Below are 25,883 nucleotides of genomic sequence, written 5' to 3'. Positions count from 1 at the left end.
GCAATTTGGCTTTTATCTGCCACCATGATTCTATGTTTTACTCCCCCAATAGTCTCTGACCCCCTCCAACCACCCAAATATGTGACCCCCCCCAGTACTTTCCAGCCTGTCTTATAGATTCACATGGCTCATATATATTTCCATAGCAGAGCAGAGGGGCACTCTAAGGATTAATGCAATGAATGTCACATTAAAAGTCCCAGGTCAGATGTCACTATATGGTGAGACCTCCAAAATCTATTGTAACTACATAAGGATGACACCTGCAGAAATAAGGGCTATTGTTATACAGGTGAGTACAGTACATAAGCAATAAGAACATAAGCAATGCCTCTCCTGGGTCAGACCTGAGGTCCATCATGCCCAGAAGTCCGCTCACGCGGCGGCACAACAGGTCCAGGACCTGTGCAGTAATCCTCTATTTATACCCTTCTATCCCCTTTTCCAGCAGGAAATTGTCCAATCCTTTCTTAAACCCCAGTACTGTACTCTGCCCTATTACGCCCTCTGGAAGCGCATTCCAGTAGTCTACCACTCGTTGGGTAAAGAAGAACTTCCTAGCATTCGTTTTGAATCTGTCCCCTTTCAACTTTTCCGAGTGCCCTCTTGTTCTTTTATTTTTAGAAAGTTTGAAGAATCTGTCCCTCTCTACTCTCTCTATGCCCTTCATGATCTTATAAGTCTCTATCATATCCCCTCTAAGTCTCCTCTTCTCCAGGGAAAAGAGACCCAGTTTCTCCAATCTCTCAGCGTATGAAAGGTTTTCCATCCCTTTTATCAGACGTGTCTCTCTCCTCTGAACCCTCTCGAGTAACGCCAGTAAGTTTTGGGTGGGTTTCGGAGGGCTCACCATAAAATATAAGCAGGTTATAGTGACATGTGTACCTTAGACTTTTTATGTGATGTTCACTACAGTACCTCTTAGAGTGCTCCTTTGCTGCCTGTGAATAGTTTGCTAAGAATGCTGGCTGCTTGAACATCTGAAAAACTTGCTTTAGTGCATTTTTCATGTGGACGTCTTTATATTCGAGAATGGCCAGAAAAGATAGACATACTAACATCTACATAAGTCATAAAAAAAAAAAAGATAGATTGTCTTGAAGTTTTGAAAATGAACATTTTCTCTACTGGATGTCTTTCTCAAAACATCCAAACTCAGACTTAGACGTCCTATTGAAAATGTCCCTCTGTGTCACCAATATCTATTTCTATCAGCCATGGAATCATGAAATTATGATTCACAGTATTGAAGGCTGCTGAGAAATTCAGCAATGCCAGAATTGAAGTGGATTCCCTATCATTTCTGTGGAAATCATCAAGGATACAAGAACTCTCTGTTCCATACCCAGGTTGGAAGCAGACTGACCAAAGTCTAGCCAGTTTCTTTCAGCTAGCCAGCTATTGAGTTAAATGCAGTCTATTCTATAAGTTTTGCCAGGAAAGGGATGTTAGAAACCGCTTAGTAGTTTTCGAGCTTGTGCTGATCAAGCGAGCTCTTCTTCAGTACGGGGAGCACACCATACTTTTTAGTTTCATTAGCAGCTGTCATTCCACAATAGTTTTATAGATTCATAACGGTCACAAGTGGCTAAATGGGGAAATGGATGCTTTCAGATGTTTAAGCATCAATACTGTGAATATGTGCTCTCAAAACATTATAGGCGATTTACGTTTCTTCATTGTAGTGAAAGAAAATTCAAAGGAAAAGGGAAATATTTATGTGTTTTCTGCTAACTAGCACCAGCATTTATCTTTTCTTTGTTCCCCTTAAACTTGTAATTTTGCTTTTGCTGTAGAGCTAGGTAAAACTCCCTGGGATTCATCAAATAGATATAAAGGAGCTTTTATGAGTCAGAGATAATAATTGGGCATAGAAGTGGCTATGTGGAGAGACACTGATGTATTGGGCATGATTGGTAGAAAAAACCCCAGAAAGAGCACAATGACTCTAAGCTGGCAACATACAAGCTTATGCTGGTTAAAACATTTCTGTGTGATCTAACTGGGATGGTATTGCTTAGCAACAAGAAGAAATTATAATACTGTGGCATCAAATAAAAATGCACAATATCTAAACAGGAAGGATTTACAAAACACAAATTGACAAAATAATGGTTTTTTGGGTTTTTTTTTTTTATCGGAACACTCATGCTGATGAAGACATCAAATTTGTCTACTGAAGTATCTTAGCAAGTGAAAGATGTTCAACATACAAATTTTTCAGGCTTTGTATAAAATTGTCTTATCTATTCATCATAGACTTTTCTGTTTACTGGTGACTATATCTTGGTCTCTCCCCCATAAGGAGGGCAGTGCTATGAAGGTGAATATTTAGGTGCCTAGAAGGTACCTATTAGAAGCCTGTTGGAGGGAAAGGGAATGGGGACTTCTCCCTCCGTATTTGCTGTGATAGGGGATTAACAGAACCGCAAATACAGAAAAACCGTAAATAACTTTTTCATATATTATTCACTGTTTTCTATTAAAAATCATCATGAATATGGTGAAACCGCGAATAACATGGTGGGAGACCTGGTCTGTTCCTGAAGGAGAGGCAAAACACGGTGAAGAAAGTGCTGGGAATCAGTGATTTCTCTATGCAAGCTGATGTAATTTGGGGGGAGGAGCCATCAAGCTAAAAACTGTGAATAATCGAAACCGCGAATGCTGAAACCGCGAATACAGAGGGAGAAGTGTACTGCCTTTTTGTCGCTTTCGCATTTCAAAGCTGACATTCAAAGTGGTGGGCACTGGAGGATTAAGTGACTTGACCAGGATTATAAGGAGCAGCATTGGAATTTGATCTCACAACCTCTGGGTGCAGAAGCAGCAGCTCTACTAGTAAGCCACACCTTGCCTACTTTTCATTTCTAGTAGGGGAGAGTGGTGCAGTGGCTAATGCTACAGCCTTAGCACCCTGGGGTTGTGGGTTCAAACCCACGCTGCTCCTTGTGACCCTGGGCAAGTCACTTAATCCCCCCATTGCCCCAGGTACATTAGATAGATTGTGAGCCCACCGGGACAGACATGGAAAAATGCTTGAGTTCCTGAATAAATTCATGTAAACTGTTCTGAGCTGTCCTGGGAGAAAGGTATAGAAAATTGGAATAAATAATTAAATAATAAATAAGTGTAGCAGCACAATACATGCCTATATTTTAGGCGTGACAATTATAAAATTATCCTCTTAGGGCTCCTTTTATGGAGGCGCGTTAGGGCCTTAACGTGTGGAATATTGCACACTCAATTGCTGCGTGTGCTAGCCGCTACCGCCTCCTTTTGAGCATGCGGTAGATTTTCAGCTAGTGCGCACTATAGCTTAGCTTAGCGCAACTTCATAAAAGGAGCCCTTAATGTTTGGGCTATGGAGATATTTTCTCTAAGTATATGAAGAAGGGTTACCTTTGAAAGCTAATCAAAAATGTATTAAGTCCAATAAAAAAGGTATCACCCCTTTTCCTTTATGATATGTTTTATTTCTATATATTGTCTTTAAAAGTGGACTAACACAGCTACTGCACCACTTTCCATTAAGTAAAATTTATCAGGAAGTCTTTCAGAAATGAAATGCATCTAACAGGCTAATGTTTGAAATTTCACACAAATTTCACAGTGGGTCTCAAGCAAATTAGATCATTAGAAAACGGAGGTAAATTTCCTAAAGATAAGTTTGCAAAAAGGATAATTCAAGCAGCTCATTATTTATGAATATTTTGAAAACTCACATGCAAAAATAAATAAATAAAATAATGATTTGCTTTGCATCTTTTGTTAATTTTCATTAGTTTTCATGTGTAAGGGACTATTATAAAAATTTATTACAGGGCTTGGCCAAATTATCCCTTGGATTCTATATATGTATGATATCCAAATTTGGGTACACTGATATGTGCATGTAAATTAGTTGGCTAATGAGCTCCTAACCATCAATAATTTGCTGTTGGCAATCAATTATTGATATTAATTGGCCCTCATTAAAATTTGTGCTATCTGGCTGCATAAACATTTCGATGAAGACACATCCACCGATTTGGGTTCAAGCAGTGTCAGGAGAAATAATTTGGAGAGAGACTGGCTGGTGATTTTTTAGTCCATTGACATCAAGGCAGATACAAGCAAAGAGGCAGTTGCAGGGTCGAATTTACTAATTAAGGCCAGGAAGATCGCTGACCCAATGCACGAATGAACAGCAGAAGAACTATTCTGTCATAAATTTAACATTGGTCCAATTAACTGAGGATCAAATATCAGTATTAAATCTAGGATTGGGCTTTGTGATAACTTTCCGATATGATTTTTTTCAGGCAAGATGGGAATTTTATCGTTTTCTTCGCAAAATACAACTAAAACTCTTTTTTACTGTATATCAAACTACCTCTGATGGCTCTATTATCACTTTGAAATCTAAATGGACCCCACCAGGCCCTATCCATCAAAATGTAGCCACGTTTCGGGACTTAGTATTAAAGGATTTGGCTAAGATTGAACAACAGCATCTCCAATATAAACCCAGAAACAATACTATTTACGCTCAACGACAAGCTCTGAATCAGTTAAAACAAAATTTTCAAATTATCATCTCATGAGCAGATAATGGGGGGGGGCGCCATTGTTCTGTAGTCATGAGATAACAATATACAAGAAGCATATAATCAACTAAATGATGGGTAGACGTTATCGGCGATTACCATCTAACCCCATGGAAGAACTTAAAATACAAATTGAACAGGTGAAAACAGATTTAAAAGAAAGGAGCAGAATTTTTGATGGAAAAATACTATGTACTCCCAAAATTAATTTTCTTCCAAAAATCTAAAAAATCTTTGCAAAATCCCCTTAGCTGGCCGATAGTCTCTATGCGAAATTCTTTATTGAAGCACAGAAACATGTTGGCAGATAAAGGCCAAATGGCCCATCTAGTCTGCCCATCCGCAGTAACCATTATCTCTTTCTCTCTCTGAGAGATCCCATGTGCCTATCCCAGGCCCTTATGAATTCAGACACAGTCTCTGTCTCCACCACCACTTCTGGGAGACTGTTCCAAGTAAAAAAGTATTTCCTTAGATTACTCCAGAGCCTATCATCTCTTTAACTTCTTCATATGCCCTCTCATTGCAGAGTTTCCTTTCAAATGAAAGAGACTTGACTCATGCGCATTTACATTACGTAGGTATTAAACGTCTTTATCATATCTCCTCTCTCCCACCTTTCCTCCAAAGTATACAGATTGAGATCTTTAAGTCTGTCCCCATATGCCTTATGATGAAGACCACATACCATTTTAGTAGCCTTCCTTTCTATATCTTTTTGAAGATGAGGCATCCAGAATTATACACAATATTCTTAATGAGGTCTCACCAAAGTCTTATACAGGGGCATCAATACCTTTTTTTCCTATTAGCCATAGCTCTCCCTATGCAACCTAGCATCCTTCTAGCTTTCGCTGTCACCTTTTCAACCTGTTTGGCCACCTTAAGATCATCACATACAATCACACCCAAGTCCCGCTCTTCTGTCATGCACATAAGTTATTCACCCCCTAAACTGTACTGTTCCCTCGAGTTTTTGCAGCCAAATACATGACCTTGCATTTCTTAGCATTAAATTTTAGCTGCCAAATTTCAGCCCATTCTTCAAGCTTCGCCAGGTCTTTCTTCATGTTATTCACACTATCCGGCGTGTCTATTCTATTGCAGATTTTGGTATCATCCGCAAAGAGGCAAATCTTACCTGACAACTCTTCAGCAATATTGTTTATAAAAATGTTAAAAAGAACAGGCCCAAGAACAGAACTTTGAGGCACACCACTGGTAACATCCCTTTCCTCAGAGCAACCTCTTTATCACTACCCTCTGTTGCCTTCCACTCAACCATTTCTTGACCCAGCCTGTCACTTTGGGACACATTCTGAGGGCACTCAGTTTATTTATTAGACTGTGTGGAACACTGTCAAAGGCTTTGCTGAAATCTAAATACACCACATCTAGCGCATGTCCTCTACCCAATTCTTTGATCACCCAGTCCAAGAAATTAATCAGATTTGGCTGACAAGACCTACCTCTAGTGAATTCATGTTGCCTCCGGTCCTGTAATCCACAGGATTCCAGAAACTTGCCAATTCTCTGTTTTAAAAGTGTTTCCATTAATTTGCTTACCACAGAAGTCAGACTTACCAGCCTGTAATTCCCTACTTCTTCCTTCCACTTGGGTGGAGAGGGACCACATCCAGTCCTCCAGTACCACTACTGACTCTAGAGACTCATTGAAAAGGTCAGTCAGCGGAGCTACCAGAACTTCTCTAAGTTCCTTCAGCACCCTAGGATGTACACCATCCAGCCCCATCACTTTGTATACCTTTATTTTAGCTACCTCCTCATGAACACAACCCTCTGATAATCTACCAGGGTCTATTACTCCTCCATCCCTATTCACTTTTGTCTTCTGTGGTCCTGCTCCTGGCGCTTCAGCCATGAACACAGAACAGAAATTTGTTGAGCAATTCGGCCTTTTCTTTATCAGCTTCTACATATTCCTCCTCTTCACCTTTAAATCTCACATTGCACTTTTGCGCTTCTTCCTATCACTAATATATCTAAAAAAAATGTCTTGTCTCCCCGTTTTACCATGTCAGCTCTTTTTTTCTTCCATTTGCATATTTGCTTTCCTGACTACATGACCAGCCTCTCTTAACTTTTCCAGATATTTTTGCCTGTCTTCCTCTTTCTGCAATCTTTTGTAGTTTATGAAAGCTAACCTCTCATTCCTTACCTTCTCAGCTACTACTTTTGATAACCAAAGCGGCCTTCTTTTCCTCTTACTTGCCTCATAAAAAGGTTTGTCGCCCTTACAATTGCTCCTTTCAGTTTTTCCCATTGCATTTCCACTCTTTTAGACGTTCCCATCCAGACAATAATTCCTTGATGTAAACCCCCATCCAATGTTAGTTTTTTAAAAGTCTAGAATCTTTGCTTTTGAATCTTAATATTAAACCGTACCATGCAGTGATCACTAGATGCCAGGTGATCACCCACTGTAACATCAGAAACACTTTCCCCATTTGTAAGCACTAAGTCCAGTATGACCTCATCCCATGTGGGTTCCATTACCAATTGCTGGAACAGTTCTCCTTGAAGAGAATCCAGAATCTCTCTCCTTCTAGAAGACCCCGCAATAGGGATACCCCAATCATAGCTTTTTCCTTTTTCCCTTTAGGGTTCCTTCTGCTTGCTTCAAACTAGAGAATGTTTTTAAAGTTCTAGGGCAGGGGTCCCTAAAATCCCTCCTTGAGGGCTGAATCCACTCGGGTTTTCAGGATTTCCCCAATGAATATGCATTGAAAGCAGTGCATGCACATAGATCTCATACATATTTATTGGGGAAATCCTGAAAACCCGACTGGATTCGGCCCTCAAGGAGGGACTTTGGGGACCCATGTACTAGGGGCTCTATCCTCCACTCCCTATTTAATTTCCCCCACCTATAGAAATGCCTGCCTCCTCTCCTTTTTCTAAAATGGCAATGACCCCACTCATTTTCTGATAGGTCCTTTGTCTGTCAAATCCTTTAGGGGAAGTGCCATTCTTTTGTTCTTCCCTTTTGTTGTCACTCCAAGAAAGGACACCACTGGTCTGTCATATTTTGGTCTGTCACAAAAATATGTATCTTTATGCTGGATATAAAGTACCGTACTTGTAAATGTAAGTTATATACAGTACTATATTTACCTTAGATCCAGAACAGAACATTTAAAACCTAATATCAGTGAGCAATAACACTGTAAATGACAACAGATAAAGACCCGCACAGTTCATCCAGTCTGCCCATAAAGTTGGCCAGAGCCGTGGCCTGCACTCTGTGTCACCCATGCTTAAACACGGGAGATTAAGCATGAGTGACTCCAAGCTAGAGTCGGACAGTAGGAAAATAGAGTTGCCAGAGTCAAAGATTTGGTATACCAATTTCATAGCCCTCCTTTTCCTAATCCTTCACATTTGGCAGAGTCTTTTGTGAAATACCATTGGAACTGAGCATGTCCCAAGATCAGCAATTTTGGATTTTGGTACTGAAAATTGAGCACAGATGCAAGATGTATGCACATCTTAATTGGTTAACGAACCATTAACTAACAATTAATTGATGGTAACAATTAGCTATTGCAGTCAATAGACAATAATTGGGATTTGTATGTGTATCTACTCTAGTGTGCCACTCAAATGGAGCACAACCAGGGGAGGGTTAGGGGCGTTCCAAAAAGTTGCATGCAGGGTTCTAGAATAGCCTCATTTCTTCTCCAGGAGTTAAGTGCAAGTATTGTGAGCTGGAGACCCTGTCTCACTGGAAAGAGAGCGCTAAAGAAGAAATCTTTAGCTGGGGAAGGGGAAAAGAAGGGCTAGATTATACCCTATCCCAGAAAAGAAACCATGTCCTGTCCCAGGGAAACCAAAAGACTCCTGGGGATTTTGTGTCTAAAGCCAGGAATGGGTTGGGTGTAAAGGAAAAATAGTACTGTTTTTACTAGAGACTTTTTCCTGGTAGAGCTCACCTTTGTGCAGAGCAGGTTTAAAAGTAAACAGCAGGTAGTTGCCCTGGGGAAATTTAATTGCCTTCCTAACAGCTAGGATTAACAAGCAAGCCCTGTTGCTTGTCCCTGCAGTGAACATAATTAAGCCCAATGTAATATTAACCTATCTTAACAGAGTAAAAGGGGGGGATATAGAGTTTTATTTGGAGGGAACTACAGGTACCAGAAGACACTGGGGGGGGTTTCCAGCCCTATTCTGAAGCAGCCTTTGGGGAGGTGCTGAATGAACAAGAGTTTCCCAGCTGGTGGTAATTAACAGCTAGGCAAACAGGCAGAAAGGGGGTTAAATGATTAGCTTAGAGAGGCATAGAGGAAAGAAGCCATGAGAGAAGGAGAAGCCCATGGTGGGGACATGTAAGATATCAAGCTGACTTGGACCTGCTAGCCTGGAATTGAGACTGACCTGAGACCTTAAGCTTAGCCACCTTGCTCCCAGGTATTATGAAAACATGTTTTGGCCACTGGATTAAATGTAATGTTTGCAAAGGAAGTCTCTGAAAATTATTTGAATTTTGAGCTAAGTTGACCAAGTCAGTCCTGGAGTACCTCCTTGCCAGTCAGGTTTTCAGGATATCCACAATGAATATGCATGGAAAAGATTTGCATACAATAGAGACAATGTATGCAAACCAATCTCATGCCTATTCATTGTAGATATTCTGAAAACTTGACTGGCAAGGCTGGTAGGGTTACCATATGGCTCCAGAAAAAGGAGGATGGATTGAGACATCCGGGTTTTACTTCCATTGCTTTCAATGGAAGTAATACCCAGATGTATCTATCCATTCTCCTTACTTCCATTGCTTTCAGTGGAAGTAAAACCCGGATATCTCAATTTGTTCTCTTTTTTTTCCTGGAGCTATATGGTAACCCTAGGAAAAGGACTGACTTGAGAAACACTGGACTAGAGGAATTGAACTCCAGCTCAGGTTTTATGTTGCGGAAACCTTTTTCCTTTGGGCTAAGAAAAGCTGTTTGAATGTTTGGAAAGCTTATTACCCACAGAAGGGGGGAAGGGCAGTAGTTGCAGCAGTATTTTTTCATGAAGCAATTTGAGTCACAAGAACCAGGAGATATAGCTGCTTAAGACAGTTTGTTTTTCTGAGCTCCAGGTCCTAATTCATTAACCCACCAGGATGAAGGGGAAAGTAAAGGGAACTGTATCAAAGAAATGTTATACTGGACTGAACCCTGCCTGGAACTTTTAAAGAACAGCTTTGGCTTGGTTTACTGATTACCTAATTAGTGTGAATGAAATCCCTTGATAAACCCAGTTTCTATTATTTCTTTTTGCTTTGTTTAAAGTATAGGGGACAGTAATAAAAATTACCTTGAGTTTAAAAGTTCCTGGCTGTTGGATTGACTCCTGTTTGATGAGGCAAGATTTATTTAAAGAAATCTGAATAAAAAGGTACCGCGGTCTGGGAGTCACACCAGGCACTGCGTTCCAAGAGCCCAGGTGGTCGACTAGGTTGTCACAGTATTTGTACCAGGTTTTAGCCATCATAAATATCAGCGCCCAACTTTGTGTGGAGGATTAGTCTATAAATGGCTAGTCTATATAGAGTAGTGCTCCACGCCCAATTTTTTCTGGTGCTAATTTTTCTGTACCAGTTATAGAATACCCCCACTCTCTAGGTTATGTAAAATGGGTCTTCACTTTCAATTTTATTTACATAAAGGCAGATTTTAGAAAGGACCTCCAACTCTGTGCATTGCATATGGAAGTCCATTTCTCATGTATTTTCTAAAACACATGAGAAATGGACGTCCATGTACTGGCTATATCCAATATGAACATCCATTTTAAAAATGAAAACATCTAAACTATGAACAGGGCAAAACAAAAGACATAGGGGTCCTTTTATCAAGGCGTGGTAGGGGTTTAACGCGTGTTAAACCACCTGCCGCGCTAGTCGCTAACGCCTCCATTGGCGAGGTGTTAGTATTTTGGCTTGCCACAGGGGTTAGCGCGTGATGAAATGTCCGACGTGCTAACCCCCGTAGCGCACCTAGATAAAAGGAGCCCATAGACTTCTTTATGGCAGCATAACAACATCCATACTATGGTATGGCTATATAGATGTCAATATGGAAGAGTAGCCTAATAGTTAGAGCAGAAAATTAGAAGACTCTGGTTCAAATCCAACAGCAGTCCTTTGTAATTTTTTTCGTTTGTTCTTGTTTTAATTGTGAGCTGTCCAAGGATACCTATTCTGAATTCCTTTACTCCCTCAAGTGGAGAACTATTTAATTGAAGGACTTTTCTTTAACTTGAATGTGCCAAGTACCAGGTCTAAATAGGGATGTCCATCTTTTTGGTCATGGATTTCCTTCATCCTTCTGAATTCAGGGTTGGACGTTCATAAGTTGGCCATTCCCTAGTCTCATCTCAAACATTACCCAGATCATGCCCCCTTGCCATATGAACATAGTGCAATTTTATATGTCTAGATTGGGAGGCCTTGCAAAATGGATGTCTACATTGGGAAGAATAACCTGAATCACAGTTACCGAATGCTAGGGTCCACCTTGTGGGTTAGTGCCCAAGAAAAGGATCTGGGTGTCATTGTAGACAATTCGATGCAACCTTCCGCCCAATGTACAGCGGCGGCCAAAAAAGCAAACAGGATGCTGGGAATTATTAAAAAAGGGATGGTTAACAAGACTAAGAATGTTATAATGCCCCTGTATCACTCCATGGTGCGACCTCATTTGGAGTATTGTGTTTAATTCTGGTCTCCTTATCTCAAGAAAGATATAGTGGCGCTAGAAAAGGTTCAAAGAAAAGCGACCAAGATGGTAAAGGGGATGGAACTTCTTTCGTATGAGGAAAGACTAATGCGGTTAGGGCTCTTCAGCTTGGAAAAGAGACGGCTGAGGGGAGATATGATTGAAGTCTACAAAATCCTGAGTAGAGTAGAACGAGTACAAGTGGATCGGTTTTTCACTCCCTCAAAAATTACAAAGACTAGGGGACACTCGAAGTTATAGGGAAGTGCTCTTAAACCAAGGGGAGGAAAATTTTTTTCACTCGGAGAATAGTTAAGCTCTGGAATGCGTTGCCAGAGGATGTGGTAAGAGCGGATAGTGTAGCTGGTTTTAAGAAAGGTTTGAACAAGTTCTTGGAAGAAAAGTCCATAGTCTGAGAAAGACATGGAGGAAGCCACTGCTTGCCCTGTATTGGTGGCATGGAATATTGCTACATCTTGGGTTTTGGGCAGGTACTAGTGGCCTGGATTGGCCACCGTGAGACCGGGCTACTGGGCTTGATGGACCATTGGTCTGACCCAGTAAGGATATTCTTATGTTCTTCTGCTGTTTTACAGTCATCCAAAACACAAATAGAGCCTGGAAAATAAGAACCTAATAACAAATTGTATACAGTTCAAGATTTGCACGGTCCATCTAGTCTGCTCATCAAATTGTCCAGAGCTGCATCTACTACTCTGTGCGGGTTATATTCCTCTATGATTAAATACTAGCATCACAAACAGAGCGGTCAGCAATTTGCCACAATGCCAACCACATAAATAGTTATGTAAATGCAGTATCATGACAGGATTAAAACAACAATCCAACAATATTGCTGTCAACATTTTATTTGATAATTAACAACTTTAAAATATCTTAACCTTCACAACAAAGTGGCTTTCAGTTTAGTTTTTATATTAAACTTAGAACAGTCTTTATACAGGGAAGCTAGTGGCAGCACCTAGATTATATATGCCCCTATTATTTGTAAAATTTATCTGGTAAATATTCAGCCAGCAGCGGTTATCAGCCTCTCTTTGCAACCTGATTGTCTTTGGGCCATGAGTTTACACTCGATACACAATTTGTTAATTTTTCCCTGAAGAATTGCCAAATAAGGCACCTTGGCCCGGATGCTCTAAATCAGGGGAGCCCAAATGGTCGATCGCGATCAACCAGTAAATCGTAAAGGCAACGCGAATCGATCGCATTGCCTTTGCGATCTTGTTCTTCCTGCATCCCCGATCCGGGCCAGTCTCGTACAAGCACCGGACCCACAAGCCTTCACCTATGACGTCAATTCTGACATCAGAGAGGAAGTTCTGGACAAGCCAATCGCTGCCTGGCTGGCCTGGAACTTCCTCTCAGACGTCAGAATTGACATCGAAGGTGAAGGCTTGTTGGTCTGGCGCTTGTACGCATCAGGCCTGGCTCGGGGAAGCAGGAAGAAATCGGCGTGGTGGCTTTGGGTGGGGGGGGGGGGCAGGGAGAGTGAAAGAATCAGGAAATGGAGAAATCGGTGCGATGGCTTGGGGGGAGCAGGGGGAGAGAGAAAGAAAGACAGGCAGGCAATGGGAGAGAGAAAGAAAGACAGAAATAAAGAGAGGACAGGGGGAGAGAGAAAGAAAGAGAGACAGAAAGAAAAGGGGGGAGGGGGCAGAAAGAAAGAAATATTGGATTTACAGTCAGACGAAGGAAGCGCAACCAGAGATTCATGAAATATAACCGAAAGTTATACAGCACAGGATCAATGGAACTTGGACATTGTGACTTAGACCATTTAAAACATGGTCTAAGTCACAAAAACCCACCTAAAGTGACCAGATAAGCACTGCAAACACATAATACAGAGCCCCACACACTACCCCAGTGATCACCGACCCCTCCCCATCCCCATAAAAATATTAATCACAACTTGAAAACTGTGCCTCCAGAACATTATCACCTGGCAGCCTGGCATAGAAAAGCCTAGTCTTGCTGCACAGAGGCGTCTTAAGCCATCTTGGGGGTGGGTTAGGGACCCATGGAGAGGAGGACCCATGCCCATAAGCCCCTGTAATCACTGCATTGATATTGAAACATGTTCACTCCCCTATACACCCCTAAAACCCTTTTTTACTGGCATACAAGTGGCTCCTGCAGCCACAAGGGCTATTGGGGTGGTAGATAAGTGGGTCTAGGGGATTCTGGAGGTGGTTTTGGGGGGGGGGATCACCATGACCTATAAGGGAGCTGTAGTGAGGAGAAGACAGCACCCTTTTTGTGAAGTTCACAGCAGTGCCCTGTAAGGTACCCCGCTATTTAGATGCCATGTCTGGGTGCTCAGTCCATCACTTTGCAGACCCCTCCCACGTTCAACAGGGCTTATTCTAGGCATTTTTGACATGGATGAAAATGTGGTATAAAGATGGACGATTTAGCGACTTGGCCGATCAGATCGGCAGGACGTATAATTAGATGATTTTCGAAAGAAAAAAAATTTTGGATGTATTTTTTTGAAAATGTGTCCTAGGCTGTTTTTTACTTTGGATGATTTGCAACTTAGATTAAAATGGACTTAGACGTTCCTTTCGATTATGCCCCTCCACGTGTTCTTAAAAATTTTATTGTTGGTAGATCATTTTGACTTTTAAAAGTAGCTCGCAAGCCAAAAAAGTTTGGGCACCCCTGCACTAAATTGTCTGATCGTCGTAACGATAGTCACTAAACTAGTTTGGCTGGTTTAGCGACAACTGAATTTGCTGACTCGATGTTCTAAATGTCTCACAGTGTGGTTTTCCATGTGTTCTTACATTCTTCGACTCTGCCATGGAAACAACCTCATTAGTATTAAAATGAGGTCATTAATATTAAAATGAGCCATCCAATCGATGGTCTAACATTGTGTAGGCATGTACTGAATTTAGGGATGGCTAATAATGACTTGAAAAAAAAAAACAGATCTGCCATAATATCTGCCCCATAAAAAAAGTCATGATGCCTCCCCCCCCACCCTGATGACGCTCTGGAACAAAAATAAAGAGAGATGGGAGGGATCCCCACTGCAGAACCGACCCTGATGCCGTGAGCCCCCCCATGCCGCGAACCGCCTCCCCTTCCTCACCCCCAAACTTTGATTTAAAAATTGGCAGGAAAGATGCCCACTCTCTCCTGCCACCGGGTGGCCCCCTCATGGAACCAACTCCCCCAATGCCAGGACCCCTCCCCTTCCTCCCCATAATTTAAAAAAAAAAAATTGGCAGGAGGGATGCCCACTCCGCCTGCTCCCTCTACCTGCTCCCGTACCTTATCTGAAGAAGACAGCAGGAGGAATGCCCAGTACCTCCTCCCCTCAGGCCCGCCTCTCTAAAATGGCAGGCCTTCTTCTTCCCAGTGCATACTGGGATGCACAGCGAGGTGCCTAAGGCCCTGATTTGCTCAAATGCCTAAGGATTCTCCCATGGGAAAGGCCTTAGGCTTCTGAGCCAATCAGGGCCTTAGGCTCCTCCCATTGTATCCCAGGATGCACCAGGCAGGGGGGCCTAAGGCCTTGAGTAGCTCAGACACCCCCTGGGAGGAGCCTTAGGTGCTTGAGCCAATCATAGCCAGGATGCACTAGGAAGGAGAAGGCCTACCATTTTGGAGAGGTGGGCTCGAGGGACTGGGCATTCCTCCTGCTTTGTTCTTCAGATAAAGTATGGGGGCAGGTGGCTGATGCAGGAGGGAGTGGACATCCAGGAAGTGGAGAAGGAAGGGGATCCTGGCATGGGGGAATTAGTTCCATTGGCGGACCACCCGGTGGCAGGAGGGAGTGGGCATGCCTCCTGCTTTTTTTTTTTTTCCAATGTTTGGGGGTAGAGAAGGGGGTGGCAGTTTGAGGTATGGGGGGTTTGCGGAATTGGGGGTCAGTTCCATGGTGGGCCACGCAGTGGTAGGCAGGAGTGGGCATCCCTCCTGCTCTTTTTTTTCAGGGGCCATCATGGGAGGGGGCATCATCGGGGGGGGGGGGGCATGTTTTTTTCCCCTATTTTTTTCAGTGACACAGATGTGCAGGTATTGTACATGCACAATACCTGACCCCATTAAAAAAAGTTTTCCTGCTCTGAACAGCTAGCTGAATGGCAGGAAACTGCTTCGGGGCTTTCCCTGCCAGCTTTGTGCATGTGTGAGAGTCACTTTCTGAACGATCGATCGGATGGGATTACAGTTAACCTCTGTGAAACTCATTTGCACGCAAAGTTGTTGGAACATTGATAGCTGTTTTAAAATCGGCCCTCAGCAATCTGCACGGTCTTAATGACCATTTGCAGTGCATCTATTTCTGTGATAGCAACTTAAGAACATAAGCAGTGCCTCTGCTGGGTCAGACCAGGAGTCCATCGCACCCAGCAGTCCGCTCATGCTGTGGCCCATCAAGTTCAGGACCTGTATAGTAATCCTCTATCTATACCCTTCGATCCCCTTTTTCTTCAGGAAAGCATCCGATCCCTTCTTGAACCGTACTCTGTCCTATCACACCCTCTGGAAGCGCATTCCAGGTATCCACCACCCTTTGGGTGAAGAAGAACTTCCTAGCATTGGTTCTGAATCTGTCCCCTTTTAATTTTTCCGAATGCCCTTCTTGTAGCTTTTGAAAGTAGCTTTTGAAAGTTTGAAGAATCTGTCCCTCTCCACTTTCTCTATGCCCTTCAAGATCTTGTAAGTCTCTATCATGTCCCCTCTAAGCCTCCGCTTCTCCAGGGAAAAGAGCCCCAGTTTCTCTAATCTTTCAGCATATGAAAGGTTTTTCCATACCTTTTATCAGTCGCGTTGCTCTCCTCTGAACCCTCTCGAGTATTGCCATATCCTTCTTAAGGTATGGCGACCAATACTGGACACAGTTCTCCAGATGCGGGCGCACCATCACCCAATACAAAGGCAGGATAACATTCTTCGTTTTGGTTGATACCCTTCTTGATAATATCTAGCATTCTGTTTGCTTTCTTAGAGGCCGCTGCGCACTGTGCCGACGGCTTCATTGTTTTGTCCACCAGTACCTCAAAGTCCTTTTCTAGACTACTTTCACCCATTGCTAGCCCTTATGATCAAATAAACCAAGCTGTACTGATTATTCTCATTGGCTTAAAAAACCCTCCACTTGTTAGCCACAATACTTATCTCAAAATGAAAGTGAGACCTGCCATGTGCACAAACTTAGTACTTATCTGGTAATGCCAGTCCACACCCCCCCCCCCACCCTTCACTACTCACTCCAATGGTATGGCAAATTACCAGAAGCAACTCAGTTCCATAAAGCCATAAAACACTTCTCAAAAAAGCTTCCCAAACATCCTGACAAGGGCCTGGATGCACTAAAAATGGTCATTAAGACTGTGTTGGTCACTGTGGGCTGATTTTTCTTTTTGGTCCGATTTTTAAAACAGCAATCAATGTTCCAACAAGTCTGTATGCAAATGAGTTTTGTGGAGGTTAGCCGTAATCCCATTTGATCGCTTGTTCAGAAAACGACTTTAACATATGTGCGGAGACGGCAGGTGAAATCTGAATAGCTGAGCAGCAGGGGAAGTCCCAATGCAGCCTCCTGCCACTCAGCTGTTCGGGGTAGGAATACTTTTTTTTTTTCTTGTTAATGGCACAGATGCTTACAAATCGAGGTGCATTTTCTTCCCCACCATGGAAACACAACACCACTAGGGATAAATATTCCATTACGAGTGGCTTACCAATTTTGCCAAGAGCCGCACTTATTGCTAATAAAGAAGGATTAAACAGGAGCTTGTTAGCTATGCAGTCATTCAGGTACGTGGCATCACGTCATCAAAATCTCTTTTTAATAAATTGTCAACTAGAGGGTACAACATGAAGGATTTGAAATGTCCATACACCAGAGTAAAGTATAACCATCGTGAACATCTAAAGCTATGCACGCATTGTTTTTTCAAATGATGATTGCAAGCTCTGTGCACTTCAAACAATCTACAAATAGTAGGTGTGATATTATCTGAGAGTCATCAGTATATCTAGTTTTAAAATTAATTCCATAACTCAGTGAGTTGTTAGAGTATTCTGTGCGTTTAATGCTACACAGAACAAGAATGTAGCAAGGAATCTCTCTGAAATATTCCTTGCTGGATCTTGATGTTAGGAACGACAAGGTGTCCTTCGGCCTTTAGCTATGCTTTGTCACATTTCCAAGGGTTTACTCTGTATGTTTCATTGCAATTTTTTGTCCATGAGTGTGGGATGTTAACAAAAGCTTTCTTATGATCAATGCAAGCTGTACTGAGGTTTCTGTCTTTCTTAGCTTGTCATAATAGCTCTATTCAGCATGAATTGATCATTGGTTCCATGTGATCCTCTTTTATTGCCTTTCTGTTCCACAAAAAAAACCACTCTGTATTTAAAAGTTAATCATTTACATATTACACGGTTTCTTTTGAGTCTACCTCAGGAACAGATTATCTGGCCTTCTCTTCATCAGCATATATTTTAGAGCAGGGGTGTCAAAGTCCCTCCTCGAGGGCTGTAATCCATTGGGGTTTTCAGGATTTCCCCAGTGAATATGCATGAGATCTGTTAGCATACAATGAAAGCAGTGCATGCAAATAGATCTCATGCATATTTATTGGGGAAATCCTGAAAAACCGACTGGATTGCAGCCCTTGAGGAGGGACTTTGACACCCCTGTTTTAGAGCAAATAAGCGTTATTTTACTTTTACAGCAGCTGTGAACACCTGAGCTTGTAAAATATTTCTGTTCAGCATTATTTTGAAAGGCACAACAGTATTTGTTGGATCAATTTATCCATGAGGAGCTTGGTGTTTGTGTAAACACTTTGAGATTATTCTCATAGAGAATTAAAGACCCCTGACGCAGGCACTTGCTGAAACACAGCCATGTCGGCTCGGCAATAAATTTTTAACCTGAGTGTGACTCTAGTGACATCCTTATCTCCTTGGCCATCTCTACTTTTTGTTCTTTCTGCTTCTTGTGGAACCTTTTATGCTTCTCCCCTTCTCTTATTAGTTTTGTGCATTCAACATCAAGTTTCAAGTTTATTAAAAATTTGATAAAACGCTAATCATAAATTCTAATCGTTTTACAATAAAAAATTTAAAAAGGGGTCCAATTAACAAACTATTAATGACATAACATTACTTACATGAAACAATAGGATAGTGGTGAGAAATAAAATTTTGAAAGAAAGAGAGAACAATTAAGGATAATAGCATAGGGAAAGGGAAAAAATAAATTTTTGTATAGAAAATGAATTTTTATATTGAAAATGAGCTAGAAAAGTCCCATAGACAAATTAACAGTTATATGCATCTTTAAATAAAAAGCTTTTGAGGCCACCCTTGAATTTATCCAAATTCTGTTAAGACCTTAAGTATGATGGTAACGAATTCCATATTGTTGGGGCTATTGTTGCAAAAGAAGAAGCCCTCGGGTACTAATAATTTTTAGGGATAGATTTTGCACTTTACAAAGCAGTGAATACACTAGTGTCAGGCTGTGCCTCAGTGTCCTTGAACTGTCAGTGGAACAGCAGACACAGTTAGCGTGAAAAAAATGCAGTTTCATGAGTCATGTTGTGAAAATGCTTATATTGGCTTATTTTCTGATTTGCTGAAAGGAAATTCAGTTTCTTCAGCTGTCATTAGCAAGGGAAGCTAAAAGGAGCAGGGATCATTTGCATATTTATAGGGAAAGAACTCCTAATTTGTTCTGCTTATATTTTATCTCAGGTATATATTCTAAACTTAGCTACAAAAATATTCACTGCCTTTATATTTAGTGTCTGTCTGTTGTTCATCTGCCTTTAAATGTTGAAACTCCCTAACTCTCTTGAAAAATAATCAGAAATTAGATACTTAAAGTACTAGGTTTAGTAACCCCCCAAAAAATTTGTTATGTAAATACAAACAGGGCCGGATTAATCACTAAGCCAACTAGGCACGTGCCTAGGGCCCGAAATTGTGAGGGGGTCCCGGTGAATGAGGGGACTCACCTTGTTATTTTTCAATGACAACAGCCCCCCCACTCAGTAACGACAACGGGCTCTCCCATGCAGTAACGGCAACGGAACTCCCGCCCGCAGCAACGGCAGTGTGGCTGGATGTGTTACTGGAAGGTTCCGCGATGACTGCTTCTACCGGTCCAGCCCCCTCCGACGTCACATACTTGCTCTGGAAGAAGTGACGTCGGAAGGGGCTGGACCGGCAGAAGCAGTCATCGCGGGACTTTCCAGTAACACATTTGACCGCATTGGTGTTGCTGTTGCCGCAGGGGGGGGCATTGCCGTTTCTTGGGGAGGCGATGCTATTGATGCGGGGGAGAGGCGTTGTCGTGGGGGAGAGAAAAAGGAGGATAGAAGGGTGGTGGAGGGAGAGAAAGGGGGCAGGGTGGTGGAAGGAGAGAAAGGGGCTGATGGAATTGATGTGCAGGGGAAGGGGAGAGATATAAAGGGAAGGATACTGGATGGAATTGGGTTGAAGGGAGAGAAAGGGGTAGATGCTGATGAAAGTGGGAGAAAGGGAGAGAAGAGAGTGAAATGCCCGACCATGGGGATGTGGGAGAGCGAAGAAAAGGAGAGAGATGCCAAACCATTGGAGAAGGGAAGAAAAGATGATGGATGCCACACCAATGTGTGTGGGGGGGGGGGGGGAGAAGAGATGGAAGGGAGAGGCAGACAATTTCTGGAAGAGGCACAGAAGGACAGAAGATGAGGAGAGCAGAAACCAGAGAAGACAAAGATAGAAAAAAAATTTCTATTTATTTTTTTGCTTTAGGGGACATCGCTGTTTCTGTGGTGTTGCATTGTATGCAGAGTCCAGTTTCTTGGTGATTTTATTTAAACTTTGTCTACTTATTTATATTTTATCCTCCTTTTACAAAACTGTAGAGCATTTTTTTAGTGCTGGCCATGGCTAAAAACCATACTACAGTTTTGTAAAAGGGGGAGAAGTTAGTTTGTGATTACATATTCCATACTAGGCAAAGGTGTTTTCTGTGTTCTGTTTGTATGAAAGACATGGATTTTTGTTAGCGTTGACTAGCCTTGTTTGGCGAAATGTATCAGGCATTGTTCTTGGGAGCACCTTGAATTAACCTGATTTGAATCTCCTTATTTTTCTGCCAATCTTCTTTTGTTTCATGTTGGATTCTTTGGTGGACTGCTTGCCTTGTTGTTTCATTGCAAGTTAACATACATGGAGTAGAACGTGCTAGAGGAGTTATAGATTTGGTTGTTTATACATAGTAACATAGTAGATGACGACAGATGAAGACCTGAATGGTCCATCCAGTCTGCCCAACCTGATTAAATTTAAATTTTTTAAAAAATTTTTCTTTTTAGCTATTTCTGGGCAAGAATCCAAAGCTCTATCCGGTACTGTGCTTGGGTTCCAACTGCCGAAATCTCTGTCAAAACCTACTGCAGCCCATCCTCCCCCAAACGGCCATATACAGACCCAGACCATGCAAGTCTGCCCAGTACTGGCCTTAGTTCAATATTTAATATTATTTTCTGATTCTAGATCCTCTGTGTTCTTCCCAAGCTTCTTTGAACATATAGGTTACAGTTGGTTGATGTAGAGTGAGGCAGTTGAGAGGCGTTGTAAACTTGGTTATTAATATAGGCATATTTTGGATAGTATTACTGCTTTACAAATATTTGAACACTTTTATATATGCATGGAAAGGGTTCAGAATTAAAGTCCTGGGTAAGTAGGTAGGAAGGAAGGGGGATTTGTTCAGAGATGTTTTGGGGTTGCATAGAAGAAAAACTATGCACTGGTATGCTAATCTTTGTTTTGAATTTAAAAAAAAAAAAAAGAAATACAAGGGGAAATAAAGAAGTAAATAAGAAAACAGATAAATTGGGGTTGGGCAGGGGTGGGGCATGGGTGGGGTAGGGGCGGGGCAGGGCCAGGGGGCCCCAGTGTACTTGGGTGCCTAGGGGCCCTCGAAGAATTAATCCTGCCCTGAATACATATAAAACTTATTTTATACAAGTTGCTAGTCAAGGTTTTATGTGAATTACAATAAGAATAACTAGGTAGTCCTAGAAAGAACAATCATAATAAAATTAGGGGCCCTTTTACAAAGCTGCGGTAACAATTCTCCTGCGGCAAATGCACCAAAGCCCATAGGAATTGAATGGGTTTTGGTATATTTTGCTGTGGGGGAACTGCTACTGTGGCTTTGTAAATGGGCCCTCAGTTTGTTAACATTAATTGAACAGAAAAATATTACTGAGAAAATAGGTTTTTAATTTCCTAAAAAATGCCATGTAATCAGTTTGAAAATCCATTCTCGGGTAGAACGACATTCCAGATCAAAACTGCCTAATACGATGGATCTTCAAAACGTTTCTGCACCTTTTCTTTTTATTTAAACACTATGGGGCTCATAATCAAAACAAAAAACATCTAAAAAGTGGCCTAAATCGATACTTGGACGATCAAAAAGCCAGATCATCCAAGTACTGATAATCAAAGCTGGTTTTAGACGTATCTAAAACCAGACTAGGCCTTTCCCCTGCCTCTAAATGCATAGAGAAAAAAGAGGCGTTTTTAGAGGAGGGGAAAGGGCGGGAGGTGGGCCGACCTAGACTTAGTCGTACAGCAGGTATAACCAAAAGGTTTAACAGGTTACCTAGTTGGCACTTATATGTTTTGACTTAGTCACTGTCAGGGCTTCTGCCAGCTGTAAAAAGTTTATTTATTTTAATCGAGCAGATATTTTGCATGTATTACACAAGCAAAATATCAGCCCGATTTAAAAAAAAAAAAAAAAAAAATAATAAATTTAAAGCCCCCCCCATCCCCTCCCGCAAGTGCCCCTTCCCCCCTCACTCCCTGAATCCCCCCCAAAATGCCCTCTACGCTGCTGTCCGATGCTGCTGCCGCAACTTCAAAATTATGGCAGGAGGGATTCCCACTCCCTTCTGCCATTGGTCTCACTTCCGACTTCACCCCACGCCAAAAAAAAACAAACTACAAGAAGAATGCTGACTCCCTCCTGCTACCCACCGAATGCCCCCTCCCTGTCTTACAAACTCCCTCATCCCTGTGCAGCCCAATATCTCTTTTATGCCCTTCCCTACTGTGGTCCTGAAAATGCATATGGATTGCCTGCAGAGGCAGCAATTTGAAACAGCTGCCTCTGCCTGGCCCCACCTGGGCCTTTCCTGTGCCATGACCCACCTCCAGGAAATTACATCATAGAGGCGGGCACAACACAGGAAAGGCTCAGAAAAAAGCTACACAGAGGCAGCCTGTTTAATCACCTCCTCTGCCAGTGATCCATTCATGTTTTCAAGATCACAGGGGTGGGGGTTTGCAGAAAAATGCTAGGTCTTTACAGGGTGGGGGTTGGGGGATTGCAGGCCACTGTAGGTTGGGAGGGAGGAGGGTAATGAGATGCCAGGTCTGTGTAGGGAGAATGATTAGAAACATGCTAGACTCCCAGAATGTGAGAGATGTTGGAAAGGAGGGGGGAATTAGAGGACACAAAGAGAGACCTGGTACAAAGGAAACAGGGGAAATGTGAAATAGAAGCAGAGAGAAATAGGGTGGTGGAGAGAAAGAAATACCTGGAGCAAATGGAAAAGGAGAGATCTTGGACCTAGGTATAGGGAGCAGAGGAGAGAGAGAGAGAGAGAGACCATGAGCAAAGGGGAGGGAGATAGGGAGAGAAATGCTGGATTGGGGAGTTGGTTGAGGACATAGAGATTCTGGACCAGGGGTGAGGGTGCAGGAGGAAGGGAAGTTAGAGGAGAGAAACTTGACATGGTAAGGGATAGGGGCGCAGAGAGGAAATACAGACCATGAAAGAAGCATAGAGAATATAGAGGGATGATATGGACACTGAGAGGACACTCATTGAACATGGAGGGAAGATAGAGATGGGGAGACATAGGAAGGTAGAAAAGAGACACTGGGACCAAAACTATGACCAGACAACAAAGGTAGAAAAAAGATTTTTTAAATGTATCAATTGTAAATATGTCAGCTTTGGGAAATGCGCATCTACGATATCTTGTGTTTCAGTGGCTATTTCTATTATTGTGACTAGTTTCCTGTATACAGTACATGTCTGGAATATGTTTGCTTTTTGCAGAATTTGTTTACTGGAGCTCTTAAAGGTTTTGTCCTCCTTCCTCCCACCTCCCTCACCCTGGCCCCACTACACTGAGAGCAATGGCATTATAGGGGGAGGGAACATTTTAATTTTTTTGCCCAGGGCCCATGCAATCCTAGCTATGCCACTAGAAGAAATGATCTATTCAAATCAGGGAAAAATGCCTAGGTAGTTGTGAAAGAAGGTTCATGTCTGGAATATAGAGAGAAGGAAATACTGAGTGAAAATCAAAATGATGAATGCTTTCTCGTTGAGAACAAAATATGAACAGTGTAGGCCAGGGGTAGGCAAACATTTTGACTTGTGGGAAAACAGACAGAAAGACTACATCTCCCAGCAACCATAGTGCCAGCGAAAGGAAAGAGCAGAAATGGAATACTGGCTCAAACTGGTTTAGGCCAGGTGAGAAGTTCTCTGAGGACAGGCTGCCCTAACACACCTGCAGGGAGGACTAATCAGCTTCCCACAATGAAAGAAAAGGGTTTAGCTTTCACACAGAGACAGTTCTAGGGCCAGCCTCAGAAAGCCAGATCCACACAGCAAAAAGAAAGCAGCAGACTGCAGCCACAGAGAACCAGAAAGCAATAGTCCACCTCATGGCAACAAGCTCAGACAGAGGTTTGTGATGAAGAGGCTAATGATAAGGTTGATTTTGGGTTTATACAGGATAGTGAAATGACCGATAATGACATTACCTATGATATGGAAATAGAATGCTCTGAAGCTATGGACGTAGGCTGAGAGCCATTGCTAATAAGGGAGCTGGAGGGAAAAGTAAATATCTGCTCAAGTTTATTGGAAATGAAGTTTTGTTTTGAACTTTAAATACAAGCCACAGGCAGCCATTTTGTTGGGATCTGGGGGGGAGGATCTTTCCAAGCTAATCCATTGAGGGAAAATTATTGGAGAGGATCCCATCCTTGGGGCATTAAGCCTAACCCCAAGGGAGTTTTGCCTGGCAGAAGAAAAACTTTCATTTTGTTGAAATAAGGTTTTAATGTTTTGGCATATTTTTGGCTTAAACTGCAATTGTTTGATTTGTGAATGTTGGACTTAAGCACAAGGTGATATAACCCTGAGAATTTGTTTAACACTTGTTTATGCTGGTGAAACAATAAACAGTACCCAAGAAAATTGCACCCACAGTTTTGAACTCTTATTTTGAGCCTTACCAAGTCACCAAAACAACCTCGCAAACGGCTCAGCTGAGGTTTGTTTGCACTGGGTTAGGTCACTTGCTGAGCCCAGCTTGGCTGCGCCCGTTCACAGTCCCCAGTGAGCTCCTCCACTCAGCAGCACTTGCACCAGACTTAGGCGAACATTTGTCCTCTTATCAACAATGCAATCTTCGTAAATGTTGATTGACTTTAAGCCTCTTAGGCAAACAATGCAGCAGCACTTGCACCAGCTTCCAGCCATCAGCCCCCTACCCTGGGAGCTGCACCGAGTCTGGAAGCCTCTGCTGACCCCCTCGGGTCTCCGCAAGCACCGGGGAACAAGAGTGACACCTCGCCAGCTGCTTTCCTTTCTCCTCCTTCGGGGCCAGTGCCACATAAGGCACGTGCGAGGTTTTTGTGCTCCAGCCTGGCCCCGCACCGCTTCCTGAATGGCTGCCATCAGTTTTCGCGAGTCCCGTGAGAACTGACGGCAACCATTCAGGGAGCGGTGTGGGCCCAGGCTGAAGTTTCAAGTTTATTAGGTTTTTATATTCCATCTATCAAGGTTATCTAAGCGGTTTTACAATCAGGTACTCAAGCATTTTTCCTATCTGTCCTGGTGAGCTCACAATCTTTCATTGTACCTGGGGCTATGGAGGACTGAGTGACTTGCCCAGGGTCACAAGGACCAGTGGGGGGTATGAACCCACAACCCCAGGGTGTTGAGGCTGTAGCTCCAATCACTGCACCACACACTCCTCCTCGTGCCTGCCTTGTGCGCTGCTGGGCAAGTGCAAATTTAGACAAATTTGGGGGGCCGGATTAAAAAACTAAACGGGCCGGATATGGCCCGCAGGCCGTAGTTTGCCTATGTCTGGTGTAGGCACTACGTGAAGCAAACAATGCTTTTCACAACAGAGAATGTACCTGGAAGCCTTATTGGACTTGGGTCAAGAGATGTGTGAACAATTTAGGGTCACTTGAACCAAGTAGACAAAGTTCACTACTGCATAGATGCATAAGACTGCAGTGAAAATATATGTATTTTGGCAAAACATACATTAAGAATAGCTATGTTATTAAACAAACAAGTTCCAAAAAAGATCAGCATCATACAGGGCTTTGTACATATGTAAGTGCCAGCACTTATATAATAGGCCAAAAGAACCTATAATATGCTAAAATATATGTCAAAACCAAAAACAATTGGCAACAAAGATTCAATCCTACCAGCATTTAGACATGTAGACAGTAGATTTTGCTA

General features: G+C 42.4%; 1 protein-coding gene across 8 annotated transcripts in view; it reads left to right on the top strand.

Moving 5' to 3' along the window:
- The window catches only part of GABBR2 (gamma-aminobutyric acid type B receptor subunit 2), a 1,059,696-nt gene that overhangs the window by 103,170 nt on the left and 930,643 nt on the right, over window positions 1-25,883 (top strand). For 6 of the 8 annotated variants that reach the window (XM_033929596.1, XM_033929597.1, XM_033929599.1 and 3 more), the window contains exon 1: window positions 8,856-9,017. The exons of 1 other annotated variant lie outside the window; for it this stretch is intronic. The gene's annotated coding sequence lies outside the window, so the exon portion shown is untranslated. Of the gene's footprint in view, window positions 1-8,855; window positions 9,018-23,967; window positions 24,081-25,883 lie in introns of those variants that run through there. One more of the 8 variants, XM_033929601.1, reaches the window with a different exon arrangement.

The sequence above is a fragment of the Geotrypetes seraphini genome, chromosome 2 (genome assembly GCF_902459505.1).
Source record: "Geotrypetes seraphini chromosome 2, aGeoSer1.1, whole genome shotgun sequence".
In the NCBI taxonomy this organism is placed as follows: domain Eukaryota; kingdom Metazoa; phylum Chordata; class Amphibia; order Gymnophiona; family Dermophiidae; genus Geotrypetes; species Geotrypetes seraphini.
The sequence above is the reverse complement of the archived record's forward strand: the minus strand, read 5'-3'. Positions and strand labels throughout refer to the sequence as shown.